At 45.8% G+C, this 18,939-nt stretch overlaps 1 protein-coding gene across 4 annotated transcripts in view; it reads right to left on the reverse strand.

The window, feature by feature from the left end:
- Raly (RALY heterogeneous nuclear ribonucleoprotein) overlaps positions 1-5,158 on the reverse strand; it is a 72,552-nt gene extending 67,394 nt beyond the window's left edge. Inside the window, exon 1 of one of the 4 annotated variants that reach the window (XM_047541059.1) lies at positions 5,137-5,158. The gene's annotated coding sequence lies outside the window, so the exon portion shown is untranslated. Of the gene's footprint in view, positions 1-4,554; positions 4,989-5,136 lie in introns of those variants that run through there. The other 3 variants (XM_047541060.1, XM_047541058.1, XM_047541061.1) reach the window with 3 other exon arrangements.
- Between the last annotated feature and the right edge of the window lie 13,781 nt (positions 5,159-18,939).

Genomic DNA, 18,939 nt, shown 5'->3' on the forward strand with positions numbered 1-18,939 from the left:
CCCACACACTGAGTTACTAGCAGGGACTAAACCCCTCAGGTCACTGAAAAAACTTCCAATTTATCCCATTACCCTCTCTTCTCAAGTCCTAAGGGTCTGTGAGAGCTGCACCCTGAGCACAAGTCTGAAACTTTCCTTAAGAGTACCCAAGGGAGCCAGGTTCAGAGGTGCACACCCATAATCCCAGCGGTTTTGGAGGCTAAGACAAGAGGACCTCGAGTTCAAAGCCAGCCTCGGCAATGGCAAGGCACCAAGCAACTCAGTGAGACCCTATCTCTAAATAAAATACAAAATAAGGCTGGGGATGTGGCTCAGTGGTTGAATAATCCCTGAATTCAATCCCTAGTACTCCTATTATCTTCACCATCTCTGGATTTGTGATTCCTTTTATCAGAACAATCTTAATACTGCCTCCCCTCTTCTTTTCCTGGCTTACATCGATTTTTTTCTCAAGGTCTAGGCTTAACCAACTTATCTAAGGAAAACTTTCCTGGTCCCCCAGTACTGGGTTAAATATCATTTCTCCAGACTCTCATGATGCCAGTCCTTTCCACAATACTTCTCACATGCCTGTTTTCCTTGCCTGTCTTCCCCACTAGGCTGTATGTACCCAAATCCCAAAGCTTAGTACCATGCCTGGTAGATGCTTTAAAATTATTCGGTGAATGGAAAACTTTCCAGTAACAAATGAGGTGTACCATGATATAGAATCTCAACAAATATCCAATTCAAATTGGTCAGGTGGCTGTTCTAAATGACTTCAAGGCCTTCTATCTAATAAACAATTCAACATACTTTGACCTTATTGGTCACACTGGTTTGGCAATGGGGCCATCAGACTTTTAGAGAGTACATGATCATGTGTTTGTTACCTTATGTCCCCATCTCTGAGCATTCACAACCCCAAACCTATTTACATCAGGACAAAATTCCAACCACCTTTCGTAAACAAACCCTCATCACCCCAAAACACAGACACAGAAACAATCAAACCAAAGGGAATTTTGAAAGGTTAAATTTTAGCAGCATCTAACTTCACCCTAATCCTGCAAGTGGTAAGAATCCACTGATACCCTCCAATGTTAATCCCTCTTATATGCCTTTATGGAAAGAAGGGGACACAGAGAAGGAGTATGTCATAAAGGTAATCCACTAATCAACCTCTGAATAGTTTTTGATTCAAGCTGCTGTCATAGATAGTGCTGCTATTTCTGATCACTGCAGCCCCATGGCTGCTTTTCTGATCCTGGGTGGTCAAAAAGCAGGTGCAAATAAGGCCAAGGGTGGGGAGTTATCCGAATTCTGTTTTGAGGGTATATCTCTTCTGAAGATTCAGAAGAAGCTAGCATAGTCCAGAAAGGTCTTCAGCAGTAAGGAACTTCAACTTGGGGGGGATGGGGGTACGGGGTTAGACATACAACCAGGCCTGGATTCCTGCTCTAGGACTTAATGCCACTACTGCAGATGAAAATAATCATTTTGCATTTATAGAACACTCTGAAATGAAAAAAGGCATTAAGAGTGCCAGTGTTGTCAGTCACAAAAGGATAAGTAGTTTATGATTCCATTTATGTGGTTTCTTAAAGTAGTCAAATTCAAAGACAGAAAATAGAATGCTGGTTGCCAGAGGCTAGTGGGAAGAGGGAATAGGAGTGTTTAATGGGTGGAGTGTTTCGGCTAAGGAATGTAAGAACTTCTGGAGATGGATAGTGGTGATGATTTGTACAAAGTGAATGTACTTAATACCACGGAATAGCATATTTTAAAAATGGTTAAAAATGGTAAAATAAAAAAATGTGTATGCACATGCGCACGTGCGCACACACACACTTTTAAAGAATGCCAGTTTTAAAATTACATTGTCTGCAGTCTGAATCCTGGCTTGACTAGAGTCCTAGCAAGTCATGTAACCTCTGTAAGCCTGTTTATTAACAGGGATAACACTACCCAATTCATAAGTTGCTCTGAGGATTAAATGACATGCTTCACAAAAAGTCCTTAGTCCAGTGATTTATGGTACAGGTTAAATACTCAATAAATGTTAGCTATCATTATTCAACAAAGTCCTTTGACATCCATTTTTTCAGAGACACACAACAACACTATGAGAATTTACAGATATGGAAATTGAGGCTCAAAGGACCACAATGAGTGGCTCAGTTCATGATGCCAGTTCAAATCTTCTATCCATGAGAGGTGTCCTGTCCTTGACATTTGTTAATTCTGTTATCTAAGACAAGAGCCCTAACCTTGCTATGTATGTCTCCACTGTTACAGCTAAAAGGAGACATAGGGCTGGGGTTGTGGCCAGGTGGTAGAGAGCTTGCCTAGATGTGCGAGGTACTCAGCACCACAAAAAATTAAATAAAGGTATTGTGTCCATCTATAACTAAAAGAAATATTAAAAATAAATTTTAAAATGGAGATAAAAACTATGCTTTGAAAACTCACACAACTAGAAATCTGATAATAGTAACAGTACTATAAACTATAATGTAAAAGTGACAACTTAGGATAACTGGTACACTTGGACAAAACCTGGTCTTTTAACACATGGCACAGAAAGCAGCTGCAAGCACAACTTCCTTGATATTTCCGTATTCAGGTTTCTGGTCTTCAGGCCTTAAAAAGTAGTGCCTTACATTTAAGAGGTGGAAAGGTATGCAAGAAATTTAAAAACTACTGGACTGGGAGCAAAACCACTAGAGATTCTAGTTCTGACTGTCCCTAAGACAGATTATGAATTTGGACAACTTACTTACCCTCCCAAGGTTCAGTCAATAGGAAGAAAGGGAGAAAGACAGATATGAAAGTTGGACCAGTCTGTAAGGAGTTGTCTTTAAATGATATGACCTAACAGTAAATCAATAACTTCTCTGCTAAGAAATGACTTATATACACCATAAAATAAAAGGTATATAGCACCACTGTTTGGCCTTCTGTGGCTACTTTGTGTTGGAGAAACTCCTATATACCATCACTCCTAAATGTAAAAACTTGGGGAGGGGGGTGGGTGAAGCATAACAGACCTACCAGTTGCAAAGAACTAATGCAAACATCAGGAGACTCCTCAAGATATGGCCGAAAAACTCCTCAGCCTAATTTTCAGGCACTCCCCACAACCAGGATCAAACACACTGGAAAACTGGAACACTTACCAAAGCTAATTTTAGTTCACTTTAACCCCTCTGGGCCTTATCTGAAAATAGGAGAAATAAAAACTCTACTTGAGAGCAAGGAGTTGAAGCAGGTGACTTGAGCTCTACCCATCCCCTCCCCACAACTAGGATCCACAAATCTAAACAGATAACACGCGAGATTTGAGAGGGAAAAAATGCCCTGACCAAAATGAAGGAAGGACTTTACTGTTTACCAAATGCTGGAGAACTTCAGTTGTGTCTGGGATCTGGAGTCTCCTACATCTGTCAACTTAGAAAAGCAATAACAGCAAGAAACCATTCACACCTCCTTTCCCTTGGAGCTAGTAGTCCCAGAATGGGATTTCATCCATAGTACAGTGGATACTGGCCCAGGCGTCAGGGAAAACCCAGTTACGCGTCTAAATGATGTGACCTAACCGTAGGTCAAAATATCCTCTATACTTAAAGAGATTGCACATACACCAGGAAATAACAGGTATAGCACCACTGTTTTTGCACTTACGTGGCTCCCGTGAGTTGGAGCAAATTAACTTCTCTGAGCCCTGTTTCTGTAAATGGGGACAGCCCTGAAAGGTTATTGTTAGCATTAAATGATACAGGCTTATGAAGTTCCTGAGTCAGTCTCATTAAATGTTACCTGTTGGTATTTAACACTTCTCTCACATATTAGTTTCCCTCCCTGAATACACGAACACTCTGCGAGGCTAGTTTCTCTTCACCCCATTTCACAGAGGAGCAAACGGAGGCTCCCCAGCCAAGGGGAATAGGTGAAGTACGAATACCGCCCCAGCTCGTGGGCCTGTTGTTCCTCTCCGAGCCCGAGGTGTGCAATGTGCCCAGGACCGGCAGAAGTGGGGGCCAAGACGCTCAGGCCCTTGAAGAACCAAGCAGGGCCAGTTTTGCGCGCCTTGGGGAGCTGGCTGACCCTGCCCCGCCGGAAAAGCCGGAAGAAGCCCGGGGCCGGGGACAGAGCCAGGGCCTTGCCCGCCCGAGGCCTCCCCCGACGCGGCCTCCGCGCCTCTCCCTCCTCCCCTCGCCGGGCGGGGCGGGGCGCGAGCACAAAAGACTCCAACTTCCGAGAGGCGCGGGCCCACCCCGCCAACTCCTGGCCCAGGCCCGGCCCGCGGGAAGGAAGCGGGCGGCGGGCGCCAGAGAGGCCAGGAGCCGGTGCTGGTGGGCCGGGGTCGGAGACCCAGGTTGGCGGGCCCGGGAGGGGGAAGGGGAGAAGGAGGGGGAAGGTTGGAGTTATTCGGGCTCCCGGGACTCCCCGAACGGCCGAAAAAAGAGAGTTTCTAAAAATAGGCAGCGGCGAGTCTAAAGAGGTGGGCGACGGAACAGGCACAAGGAACAATTCCCCGCACCCCGAAGAAGACGCCCGCGGGCCCCCACTCACCCGCGCCGAGAGGTCTGGAGGAAGACGCGCGGCGCGGAAGGAGGCGGTGCCGCCGCACTCGGAGGCGGAAGGGAGGGAGGAAGGTGGCGGCCCCGGCCGCCGCGCGAGGAGACTGAATACACGCACGCGAGTCGCCACCGCTACCGCCCCCTCAGCTTTCCCCGGCTCCCCGCCCTGTGCCCGCGCCGCTCGCGCGCCCCGCCGCACTGACAGCGGCGCGAGCACCGCAGCCGTGAGTCCTTCCCTCGGCCCGCACCACTCAGACGCGCAGAGATGGGGGCGTCCAGAGGGATTCCCTCCCTCGGCCCTGCCTGCCGCTCCGACCCTGGCCCTGGGCGCTCCCTCCCTCTAGCTTCCGTTTCCCGGGAAGGACACGGTGACACAAACACAAGGAGTCCCCAGGTCCGCCCTGAAACACCCCAGCTCCCCAGGCGCAAGGTCTCTCCGCACCCTCTGAGTCTGGCTTTGGAAAGGTCCAGAGCTTCGGCGGGGAAGAGGAGAAAGGCGGGGCTGGGGCGGGGCCTAGCCGGGAGGAGGAACGGAGGCGGGAGGCGGGGCTAGAGAGGGAAGAGAGTTGCTTACACCAGTGTGGAGCTGAAGGCGGGGCGGGCGAAAGCGTGGTGATGCCTTGGAAAGAGGGGTACGAGACAGGTGCGGAAGATCATGTAGGCCTGGGAGAGCGAGGAGCTAAGGCAGCGCCCCACAAGAGGAGGAGCTGTAGGTGGAGCTAAGACGAGAAAGTGCCCAGGGGAGGGGGCGGGGCCTGCGGGAGGGGAGGGGGGTGTGGGCGGGGCTGAAGAGAAGCTGAGGGAGATTGAAGCGGACCTCGAGAAGGCGGGCCCGGAAGCACAGCAGGGAGGAGGGGTCCGGGGCGGCCACTCTGGGGAGGAGCCGGAAGGAGGCGGGCCCTAAAGGAGGGATGAGAGGGTGGTGCTCGAAGTGGGCGAGGCCTGGAGATGAGGCCCTAACCAGTAGGCAGGCGGCGGTGCGAGAGGGATCCGGAAGAGACGAGGTAGGGAGAAGAGCCAGGTCCTCTCACTTTCAAGAAAGCAGTTTCCTGCACTGGGCGAGGGTTGCTCTTCGCCGCCAAGGCTGGGACTAGGCGGAGAGACCACCGTGAGGGTGGTCTAGGGAAGAGGTGCCACTTACCTAAAAAAAAAAATTGTGTTCCTCTTAGGAGGTTGTGGAAATGTTTTATATGAGTGGGTGATCGTGCTAACTCCTAATCGTAGTTCCGATAGGGACCTCACACTTGAAACAGTTGCAGGCTCTTCCACCGCCAGCCTCCTCAGAACAGCCGGAGGGGTCTTCTGAGAGCACAAAAGGACCATTGTCAGCTGTAGATCTCCGTGAAGGCTGAAAACGGACCATACTCTCCATGCCTCTTTCGATATGTAATTTCATGATTGCATTTTTTACGTCGCTTCCCCCAGAACCTGCCTAAGATGTGAGATTCCTGAAAACAAGGCAGTTTGAAGTGAGAGTCCTCACTCCATCAAACCAACTATAGTAACTGCCCTTCCGTTATTTGATGACCTCCATATCCCATTTCAAAAGAAAGAGAAATCAAATTAGAGAGATGATGGTACTGAAGATCAAGGCCTCGAATGCTCTTTCTCCAAGTCTTTGCTTAAATATTTCCTCCTCAGAGAGGTCTTTCCTAAATACCGCTCCTAAAGGTGTTTTCTAGTTTGGCATTTTGTTCTGTCGTTTGTCTATTTTTGTGTTTTTGTCTGTGTCCCCCTTTAGAATGTAAGTTCCATAAGTCTAGGAATTTTCATCACGGTGTTCCCAGACCTAGTGCAATGTCTAGCACATACTTAGTGTTCAATAAACAATCAATTAAATTTGTCCCCTGCCAGCTTATTCTGCCTACTTTCTGGCCACTCCCTGGCTCTTCCCAGGCACACTAGCCTTAGCATATTTGCTGAAGTACACCTCATCTCTCAGTATTCTCTGCTGAGAGCGTTTTCACTACTTGAATTTCTCCTCCCTTTCTGCCCAGAAACTCCAGTTCATCCTTCAGAACTCAGTTCTGAAACTACCTCCTCTGAGAAGTATTCTTTGACCTCCCCTCAGCCCCACTACCAGGCAGCCTCAGGCTGTCACTTTGCTCTGTTTACAGCCATGATTACAAAAATTTACCTGTGCAGGTGATGTCCTGTTATTTGCTGGCACTGAAGATTATGTTGATGTTCTACAAGATCCTGTGTGACCTGCTACTCTTCTGTCTTTATCCCCTATTACTCTCACCCTCTCCTACTCTGCTCCAGCCACCCTTTGGTCTCTTTCCTGTTTTTCTAACAATGTAGGCATTCTGATGCCCCAGGGCCTTTGTTTGCACTTGCTACTTTATCTGCCTCAAATTCTTTTTTCCAAGACATTTGTATGGTTCACTCACCTTAAGAGGCTTTCTCTGGCCCACATTTAAAATAGCAGTACCCCACTGGGGCATACCAGTGCACAACTATAATCCCAACTAACTCAGGTGAATCACAAATTCAAGACCAGCCGGGGGCAATTCTCAAAATTTTAAAAGGGCTGGGGTATATCTCAGTGGTAGAATGCTTGCCTAGGGCATGTGCAAGGCCTTTGGTTCAATCCCCAGTATCACAAAAATAAATAGCAGTACTCCATGCCATACTTCCTCCTACCCTTTCCTGCTGAATTTTTCTCCATAATACTATTACCACCTGAAATATTGTATATGTGTTTCTTTATTGTCTCTCTCCCACCTCTGCCTTCAACTATGATGTGATCTCCTCGAGGACAGGATATTGTCAGTTTTGCTCCTTCCCCAGAGCCCAAAACAATAGGCCCTCTTTTAAGTATTTGTGGAATAAGTAACTACGAATTCAACAGAGAAATGTCAGGAAGACTCTGAGTGTTTCCAGAAGAATTTCTAAAGATTACAGTATGAAGGGAGATGTTTCTAAGGAAATACACTGGCAACACAAGCTAACATGTATAGGGCATTTACTAGTTGCCAGGAAGTCTGCTAACCGCTTTTCAAGCTTGTGTAATTCCTACAACTCCTTGAAGAAGATGCTATTATAATCGCTCTGGGATAAGGAAACTATGTCACAGGTTAACTTTCCCAAGGTCATACAGTTAAAAGATAATAAAGTCCAACTTTAGAACCTGCATGCTAAATCTCTATACTATCTTGCCACTTAATTATTGAGGACCCAGGGCTGTTGGTCAATAAAGAATACTCATTTGTTTTCTGAATAGTGTGATACATTATGAGGGAAGTCAGTCAGAGGACAAAACCTGATGGAAGTTTTGGAGGAGGACAGGACTAAGAAAATGTTACAAAAAAATTGAGTCAGACAGTCACTGAAGCCATTTCTGAAGCTTGACCCACCTCTGAACCTTAACAGGAACCGACACATCTTTATAGTTTATTTGTGGCTTTTGTAACTTGGAGCTATAATTTCCTAAGTAAAAACAGATGAGTTTGGGGATGTGACTCAGTGGTAGAGTGCTTACCTAGCACACATGAGGCCCTGGATTTGATCCTCAGCAATACACACACGCACACAAAAGAGCCTGAATTTCAGTTCCAATAAAACATATGGGTAGGGTTCAACATGTAGAAATATTAGTGCCTCACATTTTTATGGGAGTTGTGTTTACAGAATGCTATGGAATATTCTAGACAGAAGGAACAGTAAACACGAAAAGACAGGACTATAAACTAGAAGTGTCTGCAGAATAAGGTATGAGTTGAGAAAACTAAATGCGAGGGCTGGGATTGTGGCTCAGTGGCAAAGTGCTTGCCTAGCACTTGTGAGGCCCTGGGTTCAATTCTCAGTACCACATACAAATAAATAAATAATATAAAGGCATCATGTCAACTACAACAACAACAAAAAGATTTTTTTAAACTAAATGTAAAAGGCTAGAACTAGGAACTGGTTTTTACACTCAACTTGATAGAAGATGAGAATCATTGAGAGGTTTGCACAGAAGGTACTTTAATCAAGTATAAAGGTTGAAAGACATTTCAAAGTAATCTGGTTCAACCGCATTGTTAGCCCTCCCAACAATCCCACAAAGTTATTTCCAGTTTTGTCCCGATTTCACAGATGAGGAAATGTAATATAGCCAGTGTCTCAACACACGTAGCAACCAGGATTTGAACCCAGAACTATCTGAGCCCCAGCCAGGCATTCAACCACTTTCTCTCCCCACCATTAGAATTAATTCTGCTGTCACCAATACAAAAACAAAAATACAGAGATGGTATCAGTCAGGTCAAGCTGAGTCCCTACAAAGGCAGATAAGGAAGGAACAGATGAAGGAGAAGGGGAGAGGAGAATCAGCATGTGGAGATGAAGAATGTTAAAAGGAAGAAGACAGAGGCTTATTACTTGCAAAGTCACTATCCCTTCCTCATTTGCCTTTGACCAACTCATGGCAGCCAGGAAGCAGAAAGAGCCAGGAAGGCCCATGGGGAGAGATACAGCTCCCTAGGCCATGCATGCCTCCAGTGACCTACTTCCTCCAGCCATGTCCCTCCTGCTTTATGCCCCACCCTGTAGTCCATTTAAATCATTAATCCATCAGATGTATTAATCAACTGATAAGTTTTTGACTCTCACAATGTTATCATTTTGCCTAACATGAGCCTTGGGGCATGGAAGGGGAGGGGGAGATATCCCAGATACAAACCATAACTCCCTAGACCAATAATGCACTTTCTAGTGGGGACAGCACCTCCTCTTTCCTGCTCTAAGGTTTGGGAATAAACCCTCCTTTTGCTCCTTCCTGATTGGGGTAAGGAGTAGCCCCCACAGCATTGCCTCAAAGCCCAGGGTATAGCCAGGGTTCTCCATTGCACATGCAAAAGAAGTCAGGCTAGCAGAAGTGTAAGAGAAATTTATCAGGAGTATATGAGGAATTCCCAGAATTGATGGGATGGCTGGAGAACCAGACTCAGAAAATGAGCCAAAGTGACGGGAGCAAATACTTGAATGTTGCTAGAACTCTTTGTCCCAATTCTTGTCTTTTGTCTCTGCATGTGAGCTTTTCTCCTCAAGACTGGATACTCAGTTGCAGTAGTTGTCGCCACTCACAGCTCTCAGCTGCTCATCAGAGCAACCAAGGCTTTCTGCTCCTGGTCCTAAGTACAAAATTTTAGGGAAGGACTTTGGTAACCATCCCTGGACCAAGTCATCTATGACTGGGGGGCTAGGCTCTGTGATTGGATAGTTCTCTTAAGTCAACTACAACTCTTTAACCAATCATTGTGAATGGGAGGTGGGACATATAAACGAACCTTAGCAGCCCAGTTGGAACCATACAATCAGAGAAGAGGAAGGAGAATTTGCCATAAGATGGGATGCGTGGGTCCAGTTGGATTAAATAATAGATTCTTATTTTACCTACCCAGAGTCACCCCCACCAATACATTCCTTACTGCCCAGCTCTCATCCTTCCTCCTCCACTCAGAATCCTTTAATGACTTCCTATTGCCATGCCAACAACATGGATCAAAAATTCAGATGCCCACAGGGGGTCCGAGAGCAGTTTAGGAGCAGGAAAATCAGTTATGGAGAGCACTGTAGCAAACTGGAGAGTGCACACCTCGCAGATGGGGCGCAATTAGCCAGCTGTTGATAGGACCTAGGTGGTGAGATGCAGGATTTTTCAAGACAGACCCCCAAATCTGGATCTTCATGTAAAATTTCCCAATTTTTAAATATTGGCTCAAACATTTTCAAGTCGCCCCATACAAGTCAAATAAATTTTGTCTGCAAGCCAATTGTGATAGACTGTGCTCTGAAAATCAGCATTCTCTGACCTTTAGGATAGAGTCTATAATAAGACACCTTTGAGGTTATCTATTGCTCTATAACGAACCACCCTAAAACTTACTGGTGTAAAACAATGATTTGTTACTTCTTATATATTTATGAGTTAACCAGGTGATTCTTCTGCCCACTGTGATGTTGGCTGGGAAAAGCCTCTTCCCATCTCTACCTCCACATTTTCCAATATTTCTTTTCCAAGCCCATGTGTCATTGGTGCCTCCCCCTCGAAGCCCACCTCATCTCCCCCACCAACACACTAAGTCTGGCTAAGTCTAAATGAGATGCTCTGCCCTCCAAGCTTGTCCTTTACTTATAACTATTAGAGCATATAACCAGCTCACCTAGGACTGAAACCTGTCTTGTCCATTTTTTGTACCCTTGTCCCCATAAATGTTGTCAGTTTATATTGAACTGAACTAACCCTTAGAGATACAGAGTCCAAATTGCCCATTCTATAGGTGAAGAACTGAAACTTACAGAGGGAAACTCATATCAGCTACACTGAAAGCTGCCTGTCAAAAGAACTGCAGAACAGGTGAGGCCCTTGCATCTTGACTCCTAATGTAGGGCAGGTTAAACTCTATTTAATCCTCATCAATGTGGATGTCTAGGACCTGAGTAGAAAACGTTTCTCATTTCAGGTGCATCCATTAGCAAGTCTTAACCAGGAGCCTGACCCTTCCTTGTGTTCAGTCATTGATGACACCCGAGTCCAAAATCAGATGAATAGGCCTCAGTTCAAACCCCAGTCCTGCTACTTACAGGACAAGCTCCTCGAGCTTTGTATGCCCCAGTTTTGTCCTCTGTAAAGTGGGTATAAATTACGTTTACCTTGAAAGTTATTGTGAAGTCTAGAAATAATGTTCGCAGTATCCCCTGACACAAAGAAGGTGATTAGGAAATAGTAAACTCTTAGAATGATGGTTATTGATGAAAAGGATAAAAAGCAAGAGCTCTGACTTCTCAGTGGGGAGAGAATCATTCCTGAGGCTCATCTCTCGGATGACATAAATCTGTGTCTTTTTCCTGAACAAATTCCCTTGTTAGGAAGAAATAAAGGAAAAGAGGGAAAGGGAAAAGAAGAAAGGAAAAAAGGAAGACGACAGGAAGGAAGGGTTGGCAGATTGACTGTCTCTTGCTCTTCCTGAGCCTTGTTTTGCTAGCCCCACCCCAAACTCTGGTCCATCCCATTTCCATGTTGAGCTCAGGCCATTCACAGATGTGTTGACAGGAGACTGCCAACTTTGAACCATCTTGATTGGGAGGGAAGAATATGCATATGGCAGAATCAGAAAACCTCCCGGGACAGGAGATAGCAGGCGTGGAGCATACTGTCTCTAACCCTGTGACTAGTGGCTGGAGGGCTTGAAGTTATGGGGGAAGCTCTCATAGGTCAATCAAGGTGTATCTCTCATTCATTTTCCACAGCTCAGAGTTCTTGCTCTCTGCCTCACTGCTGCATCTCCATATTAGTTGTTTTGTTTTGTTTTTGCTTTTAAACCAAACAAAGGACAGCCTCGCATCTTTAAAGTATGGTCTCCACTAAGTAGGGTGCAAATCATTCCATATCTTCCCACCCCCCCAGTGCCTCCCTCACCAGTGCCTTCAAGCCTCCTCACAAAAGGGGCACCTCCTCCCACTTCCCACTGACCTTCCTCCACCCTGCCCCACCCCATTGCATCCATGAGCCACACTGCAGAGATCAGATGCAGCGGCGTTAATTGAAATTGACATTAAGGGTTCACTTGCTCAAGCAGAAGCATATTAGAAGAAATATAAATGAGGAAGGGATTGCATCTTTGGCATTTGTTTTAATGAGAAAAAACATTTCTGAAGTATCTTATTCAAAAAGGATTGAATATCCAGGAAATGACAGATACATACAGTCTTCAACCCCCACCCCATTCCCAGTATTCAGAAGAGCCATTCATACACACACACACACACACACACACACACACACATTTCCAGAGGCTTCCCAATCCACTCTGCTTTGGTCCTGGTCTCCCAGGTGCATTTCTTCAGGTGACACCTACCACCCTTTGTCTTTTATTCTCTACCTCTCCAAGTCAACTTCTCTCTTATATACATTTATTTTTATTCTATTTTACTGTGTTCATTTGTGTGTGCTGGGTATTGAACCTAGGGGCACCCTACCATGAAGCTGCACCCCCAGCTCCTTTTTAAAATTTTTTGAGACAGGGTCTTGCTAAGTTGCTAAGGCTACCTCAAACCTGTCATCCTCCTGCTTCAGTCTCTGGAGTCACTGGGATTATAGATTTGGGCTACCACGCCTAGCATCTTCATATTATTTTAAGAGTTTGTGGCCAGATGTTTGACCCAGATGTTCTTATTTGTTGTACCTCAGGACTTCTTGATCCAGTAGCCTGAAAACTTTTTGGGTTTGGATCCATCAGGGATCCTGATAGCACCTGAACCAGGTCTGACCAGTCGGGACATTGCATTACTCTGCCCATTATTGAGTCCTTCTCAACACATGGACAATCATACCAATTGAATAACTGAATCCAAACCTAGTCTCTGAAAGCTGGGTCTTGCCCAGCAAAGCTGCAAAGTAAAGGTAAACATCAAGTCTGGGCTGGTTCATCAGGAGAGAGAGTTCTGAGTGGGAAGGCTCAGGAGCTATCAAATGCTACACTGCAGGCAAAGGCCCATCTCTCCACTTAAACCATCAGGCTCCAGGAAAATTATTGCAGAAAACTGTTATTTTGATGGTCTTCAATGAACCAAGCTCCTGGACATTCACACTCCTTATGTAGTCCCCTCCCACATGAACTTGAGACTTGGCTGTGTGCTGTACACTGGCCAGTGGGCCATCAGCAGGCAGGAGGCAGGCAGGAGCTTGATAAATGCTCCCACGCTGGGGTCTTATCTTCTTGGAATGCTCATTCTTGGGAACCCTGTACAACTATTTAAGAAGTCTAGCTACCCTGCTGGAGAGACCATGTAGGGGGAAGAGGCCCTAAAACTACATGGAGTCAGGAGCCTAGCCATCAATCAACCTGCCAGCCAAATGAAGCCACAAGAGTGATCACTGTCCACCTGAGCCCAGCCTAACCTGAATAATTGAAAGCAAATCAAATGGTTATTATTTTAAACCACTAAATCTCAGGGTGTTACATAGCAATAAACAACTCAAGCAGCAATCAAGTTCAACTATATTTCCTAGTTCCATAGAATCCTCAAGTCCTTTCACTCCTAAGAGAATGGAATTGTTATTACCCCCATTTTACAGGGGTTGGAAGCTGAGGCCCAAAGAAGGGAGGCAGCAGAGTCCCAGCCAAGCAGAGGCAGAGCTGCCAAACGCACACATCTGAGCCAGCTCCTTCTGCTGTCTCCCACTGCAGGAGCTCCCACCCAGACTAAGAAACAGAAATAGTAGTGGTGTGGGAGCTCGGGGCTAGGAGTCACATGGCCTAGTTTGAAGCCACTCTTTCAGTGACTGTCTGAGCTGAGACCACTCTAATCACCTCCTCCTCTGAGCCCCAATCTTTCTCTTGTTCAGTGACCAGGGAGACAAGCTCAGATGGTCACAGGGACCAGGCAGAGAGCATAGACCAGGACTCTGGTGGGTGAACACACACCTGTTGAAGGTGGAGGAGTCATGACCCAACTCCAGCTAAGGATGACCATGTGGAATCTGGACCCAGTGTGGCCAGATTAACAAATTTGTTTTTCCTTAGTGAGGCAAGAAATGGACATTATGAAGTGAAATTTTCCAACATTAAAATACTCTTCTGCATTTAAAAACATACTGTGTGAGACAAAATATATATACATATAGATGTGTGTGTGTGTGTGTGTGTGTGTGTGTGTGTGTATTCATTAGCCTTCAAGTTGCTAATCTGAGACCCTTTGACTACATTATTTCATAATGTCCTGCCAAAGGTTATGCCAGCATCAAAGGATGCCTACCCATCCCACCTCTGTCCTACACACAGAACATGGTTCTTTCTGCCTGTCCCACCCCCATCACAGGGCCTGAACATCAGGGAAGGCTTGGGTGTGACTATCATCATTCCTTCCTCAGATTCCACCTTCAGCCCTCCCATCCCTCTGTTTTCAGGGAAAAGGTACAGAGATCCAGGCTCAACCCTGTAAAGCAGGTGGAGCCTCATAGGAGGTCCATCAATGGAAAGGAATTAACACCCATTAAGCACCTGCTATGGGCCTGACATATGGTAGGATCTTTGCTGCATCTTGTAAGAGAGAAGGGCCCAAACTGTCCAGTCAAACAGACCTGGGTTCTAATCCTGTCTCTGCCACCTGTGAACTGAATATCCCTAGGCTACTTCCTTGCCTCTCCAGCCTCAGAGTACTGTAACAGAAATCATGTTTCAGAAATCTGTAACAGAAATCATGTTTCTGCTCTCTCATGGCTTTAGTGGGAATTAGATTGGAGAATGCATTATGGGGCAGATACTATAAACTGGCTGCCTCCATATTGTACCCAGCCTCCCTTGCCATTCCCCTGGCTTGATTTCTTAGTTGCTCTAGCAGGTAGGGTTGGCCATGTGACGTAGTTCTGGCCAATGATATGTAAGTGGAAGTTGCTTGGTGTACCTGAAAAGGTTTTTTGTTTGTTTGATTTTGGTTTTTTGTTTGTTTGTTTGTTTGTTTAAAGAAATATAGTTGGACACGATGGCACACACCTGTAATCCCAGCAACTCAGAAGACTGAGACAGGAGGATCACAAGTTTGAGGTCAGCCTCAGCAATTTAGTGAGACTCTCAATAACTTAGTGAAATTCTGTCTCAAAATAAAAAGGGCTAGGGATGTAGCTCAATGGCAAAGCATCCCTGTGCTCAATTCCCAGAATGAGAGAAAGAAAGAAGAAAGGAGGGAGGGAGGGGGAGGGCAGGGGAGGGGAGGGAAAAAAGGGAGGAGAAGGGAAGGAAGAAAGAAGGAGACTTGACTGGCATTCTTCAGCCTTTTGCATTCCCTCTTCCCCTACCCTCCATTCTCTGCCCCTCATCTCCATGTTCTACCTGGAGCACAGAAGAGATGTACATCTTGAAAACACAAGAACAAAGCCTGACTTGATGAGAATGGCAAAACATAAAAAGCCTGGATCTTTCAGACTTTTTGTTAAATGATATAAATAAAACCTCCTGTGTTGGTGCTGCTGTTACTTTGATTTTTCTTCTTTCTGTCAAGCACATTTCTGACATATAGCACAATATCTGGTTCACTGTAGTGCTTGAGAAATATCAGCTATTGTTACTTTGCCTCCGTTACCTTTCATGATCATAACCACCCGTGCTGTGTGTGTTTAGAAGAAAGTTGGACTTCTTTCCAGGGTGGGTTTTAATGATTCACTGAGATGGGTAGCCATGGCTTATCCAGAGCTGGCACAGTTCTAAATACTTCCTATATATTAACTTGCTTATTCCTCACAGCAAACCAGGAGCAAAATGCTATTATTACTCCCTCTTAGATGAGGAAACAGAAGTTAAGTTGCCCAAAGTCATACAACTAGCAAGTTACAGATCCTGGCTTCAGGATCTCTACCTTAGTACAGTATGAGGGGTGTGTGTGTGTGTGTGTGTGTGTGTGTGTGTGTGTGTGTGTGTTAATTATAAAGAGGAGAATGCATATCCCAATGGTTGCATGAATTATTTAAAGCCACACAACCAGTCTGGATTTGAACCCAGATTCAGCTGACTCCAGAGCCACATCATCAAGGACATCCTTGTGGGTGAAGAGCTGTGTGACCCTGCAGTGCTAAGGCCTTGCTCAAGTTGGCTGCTGCCCCTTCCAGATGAAGAATCCAAGACTCAGAGAGAGAAAGTGACTTGCCCGAGGTCACCTGACTAGAGACAGGCATAAGGGATGGAGGTGCACTGTTCATTCTGATCACAGTTAACCTTCAAGACAGATACAGCCGCCGTGGCAGCAGTGAGGGATGGCCCAGCTGTTATTTACACTAATTAAGAGGGCATTAAGTGAAAGGGACACACACCAGTCCTTCGGTCACCAGCCGGTGCTCTGACAGCCTCACCATTTTCTGCAAAGGCCAGCTGGTCTTGTGTGGGGCTCAGAGAGTGGCTGCTCACCCTCTGGCTCTCCACTAAAAGCACTTAATTGAAAGAAAATACTGGCCCTCCTGTCCAGCTCTTGATGAAGCTGTAATAAACTAATTGAAATTAGATGACTTGGATCCTTGGAGGGAAAGAGCCACTGGTAGGAAACCTAAAGCATGTTTTCACTCAATATATATTTATTCCACATCTTTTATGTGCCCGGCACAGTGCTACATGCCACAAATATGACAAAAAGATAAAGACACCTGTCCTCATGGAGATCATATTTGTTGGGATGTTGAACTTTACCTTCTATAACTCATAAGCACACACGCAAAAAGTAAAGGTTCTTTATTTTCTATAAGTGACTAAATTTTTTTCTCGTTCCTCTTTTTTCTTTTACTGACAAAGAAAAACATAAAACTGATGACTGACTATAACTTAGTCTCTTCCAGTGAGGTGGTGTCACTCACGTAGGCAATTCTTTTTTTCCTTTCTTTTCTATTTTGGTTGCTGGAATTTGCTGAGCATGTGCCAGGCTTCTGAGTCACCTCTGGCCCTTTTGAGTCAAAGGTTTATCTTTTGGTGCCCCTGCCCTCTCTTCACTCGAGTTGGTATCCGGGTATTGGCCAGTTCCCACATAGGTCATGCCATCATCTGGAAGTGCTACCTGGAGGACAGAGATGATACACGGACCCACACATGAACCACCTTCCCCTCCCCCGATTCAGCGTTGGGGTTGGAGAAACCCCAGGAAATCATGGTTTAGAGGAATAAAAATTCTGCCCCTGACAGCCAATATTCCACCTGTATCTCCTCGGCACTCTAAAGATACTTACTGCAGCAAGGACCCTGCTGAGGGCTTGTTCCTGGCCAAAGGAACAAACCTGGCCACTCACTGGACAAAGTAGAAAGACGAGATGTGAAACTGCAGAAAGGTCCTTCAGCCACTGACAGATGAAGAGCTGACACTGACACCGGTGTTCTTTCCCATCGTGCAGGATGACTCCCAGGAGTGTGTCTGATTGTCTTCCAGAGTTCCAGCAGAATTAAGCCCCTGTTACCCACAGTGGTAAATTAATTTGACACACACGATTTATTAGCAGCCCTGTCTCCCTCTCCACTCAAACTGTTGCCTCAGCTCACCCCCCAAGTAAACTACTTGGTCTAAAATTCTTGTCCCAAGATGTGAATCTGAGGAAACCCTGAGACATCACTTATTTACTATTTTTTAAATCTTGCATCCATTATATATTCAATTAGAGGGTGATATGCAATACACACATATGGTAGAAATCCCTTCATTCCGTGTAATCAAGACAGACTTTTAGGGCTGTGGATGTGGCTCAGTGGTAGAGTGCTTCCCTAGCAAGCGCCAGGCCTTGAGTTCAATTCCCCATAACACACACACACACACACACACACACACACACAATTAGTTGGTCAATGAAAATTATTAATTCAAATATGAATTAATCACAACATATGATACATATATATCTTAAATATTTTAGCTTACTTTAAAATGAATAAACATACAGTTAGGTGACCATCTTTTGACAGAGGGCCAGTCTTCAGAAAACACATTGCTCCCTAGGCTTCTGGGCAATTGGGGGCAGCTTGAAGAAGAAGCAAGGGAACGACAGAAGGGAGTTGATTGGTGGCATGGCAGAGCCAACTCTAGAACTCAGGCCGGTGAGTCCCAACCCTCATGTCAAGGTCAAAATGCTCCAAGCCTGAGAGTCACAATTACAGCAAAGCTGATCAGGAACCAGCCATCCCAGGGGTTCAGGGGCAGTGGGCAACCATGTTTCCTGTTATGCTGCCCCAGAGAGCTGGGCAGCAGCTGCCTGGTTTCACACCTGATGCCAGCTGCCCTGGTAGCATTTAAACTTCCCCAGTCACTGACCCATAGGGACTGAACTCAGAGAGCCATCAAAGACAGTGGGAGAGGGAGCTGCCTCCCAGAATAGTGTGCTATTTTATAGCAAGGTCACGGATTGTCATTGTGGGAGGAACTTCCACATCACCCCTCCCACCCCAGTGTACCGATGGGCCTCCTGAGGTGACGACTGGGGAGAGGACTTGCTACCCTCCTGGTATTCTCCTAAGGAGCACTATAGTTCCTACAAATTCAGTGGTTTCGTGGTTCCCAATGATTTCCTCAGTGACCATGTCAGTGATTGCCACCTTTGAACATTATTGGTCCAAACCATGCACATGTGACTCAAACCAAGCCAGTGAGAGATAGCCCCTGTAGCTCTTTACACCAAAGCAAAGGGAAAATGTTCTCTATGTTCCAGGAGTTGCTAAAGTCAGAAGACTGTGAATCTCAAGTTGCCACAGTCCACACTCCTCTCCCTGAGAAGAAAGTTCGTCTGTGATAGGCATGAATTGCCACAACAAACAAAGAGCAGTACAGAAAAAAGAAAAACCTTGATGAAATGTGGATATTTGAATCCAGGCATCCCTGAAATCGGTTCACCTTACATTGTCAATAGTTTGGTTATGTGAACCAAAAA

This window comes from Sciurus carolinensis, chromosome 2, assembly GCF_902686445.1.
Source record: "Sciurus carolinensis chromosome 2, mSciCar1.2, whole genome shotgun sequence".
Lineage (NCBI taxonomy): Eukaryota > Metazoa > Chordata > Mammalia > Rodentia > Sciuridae > Sciurus > Sciurus carolinensis.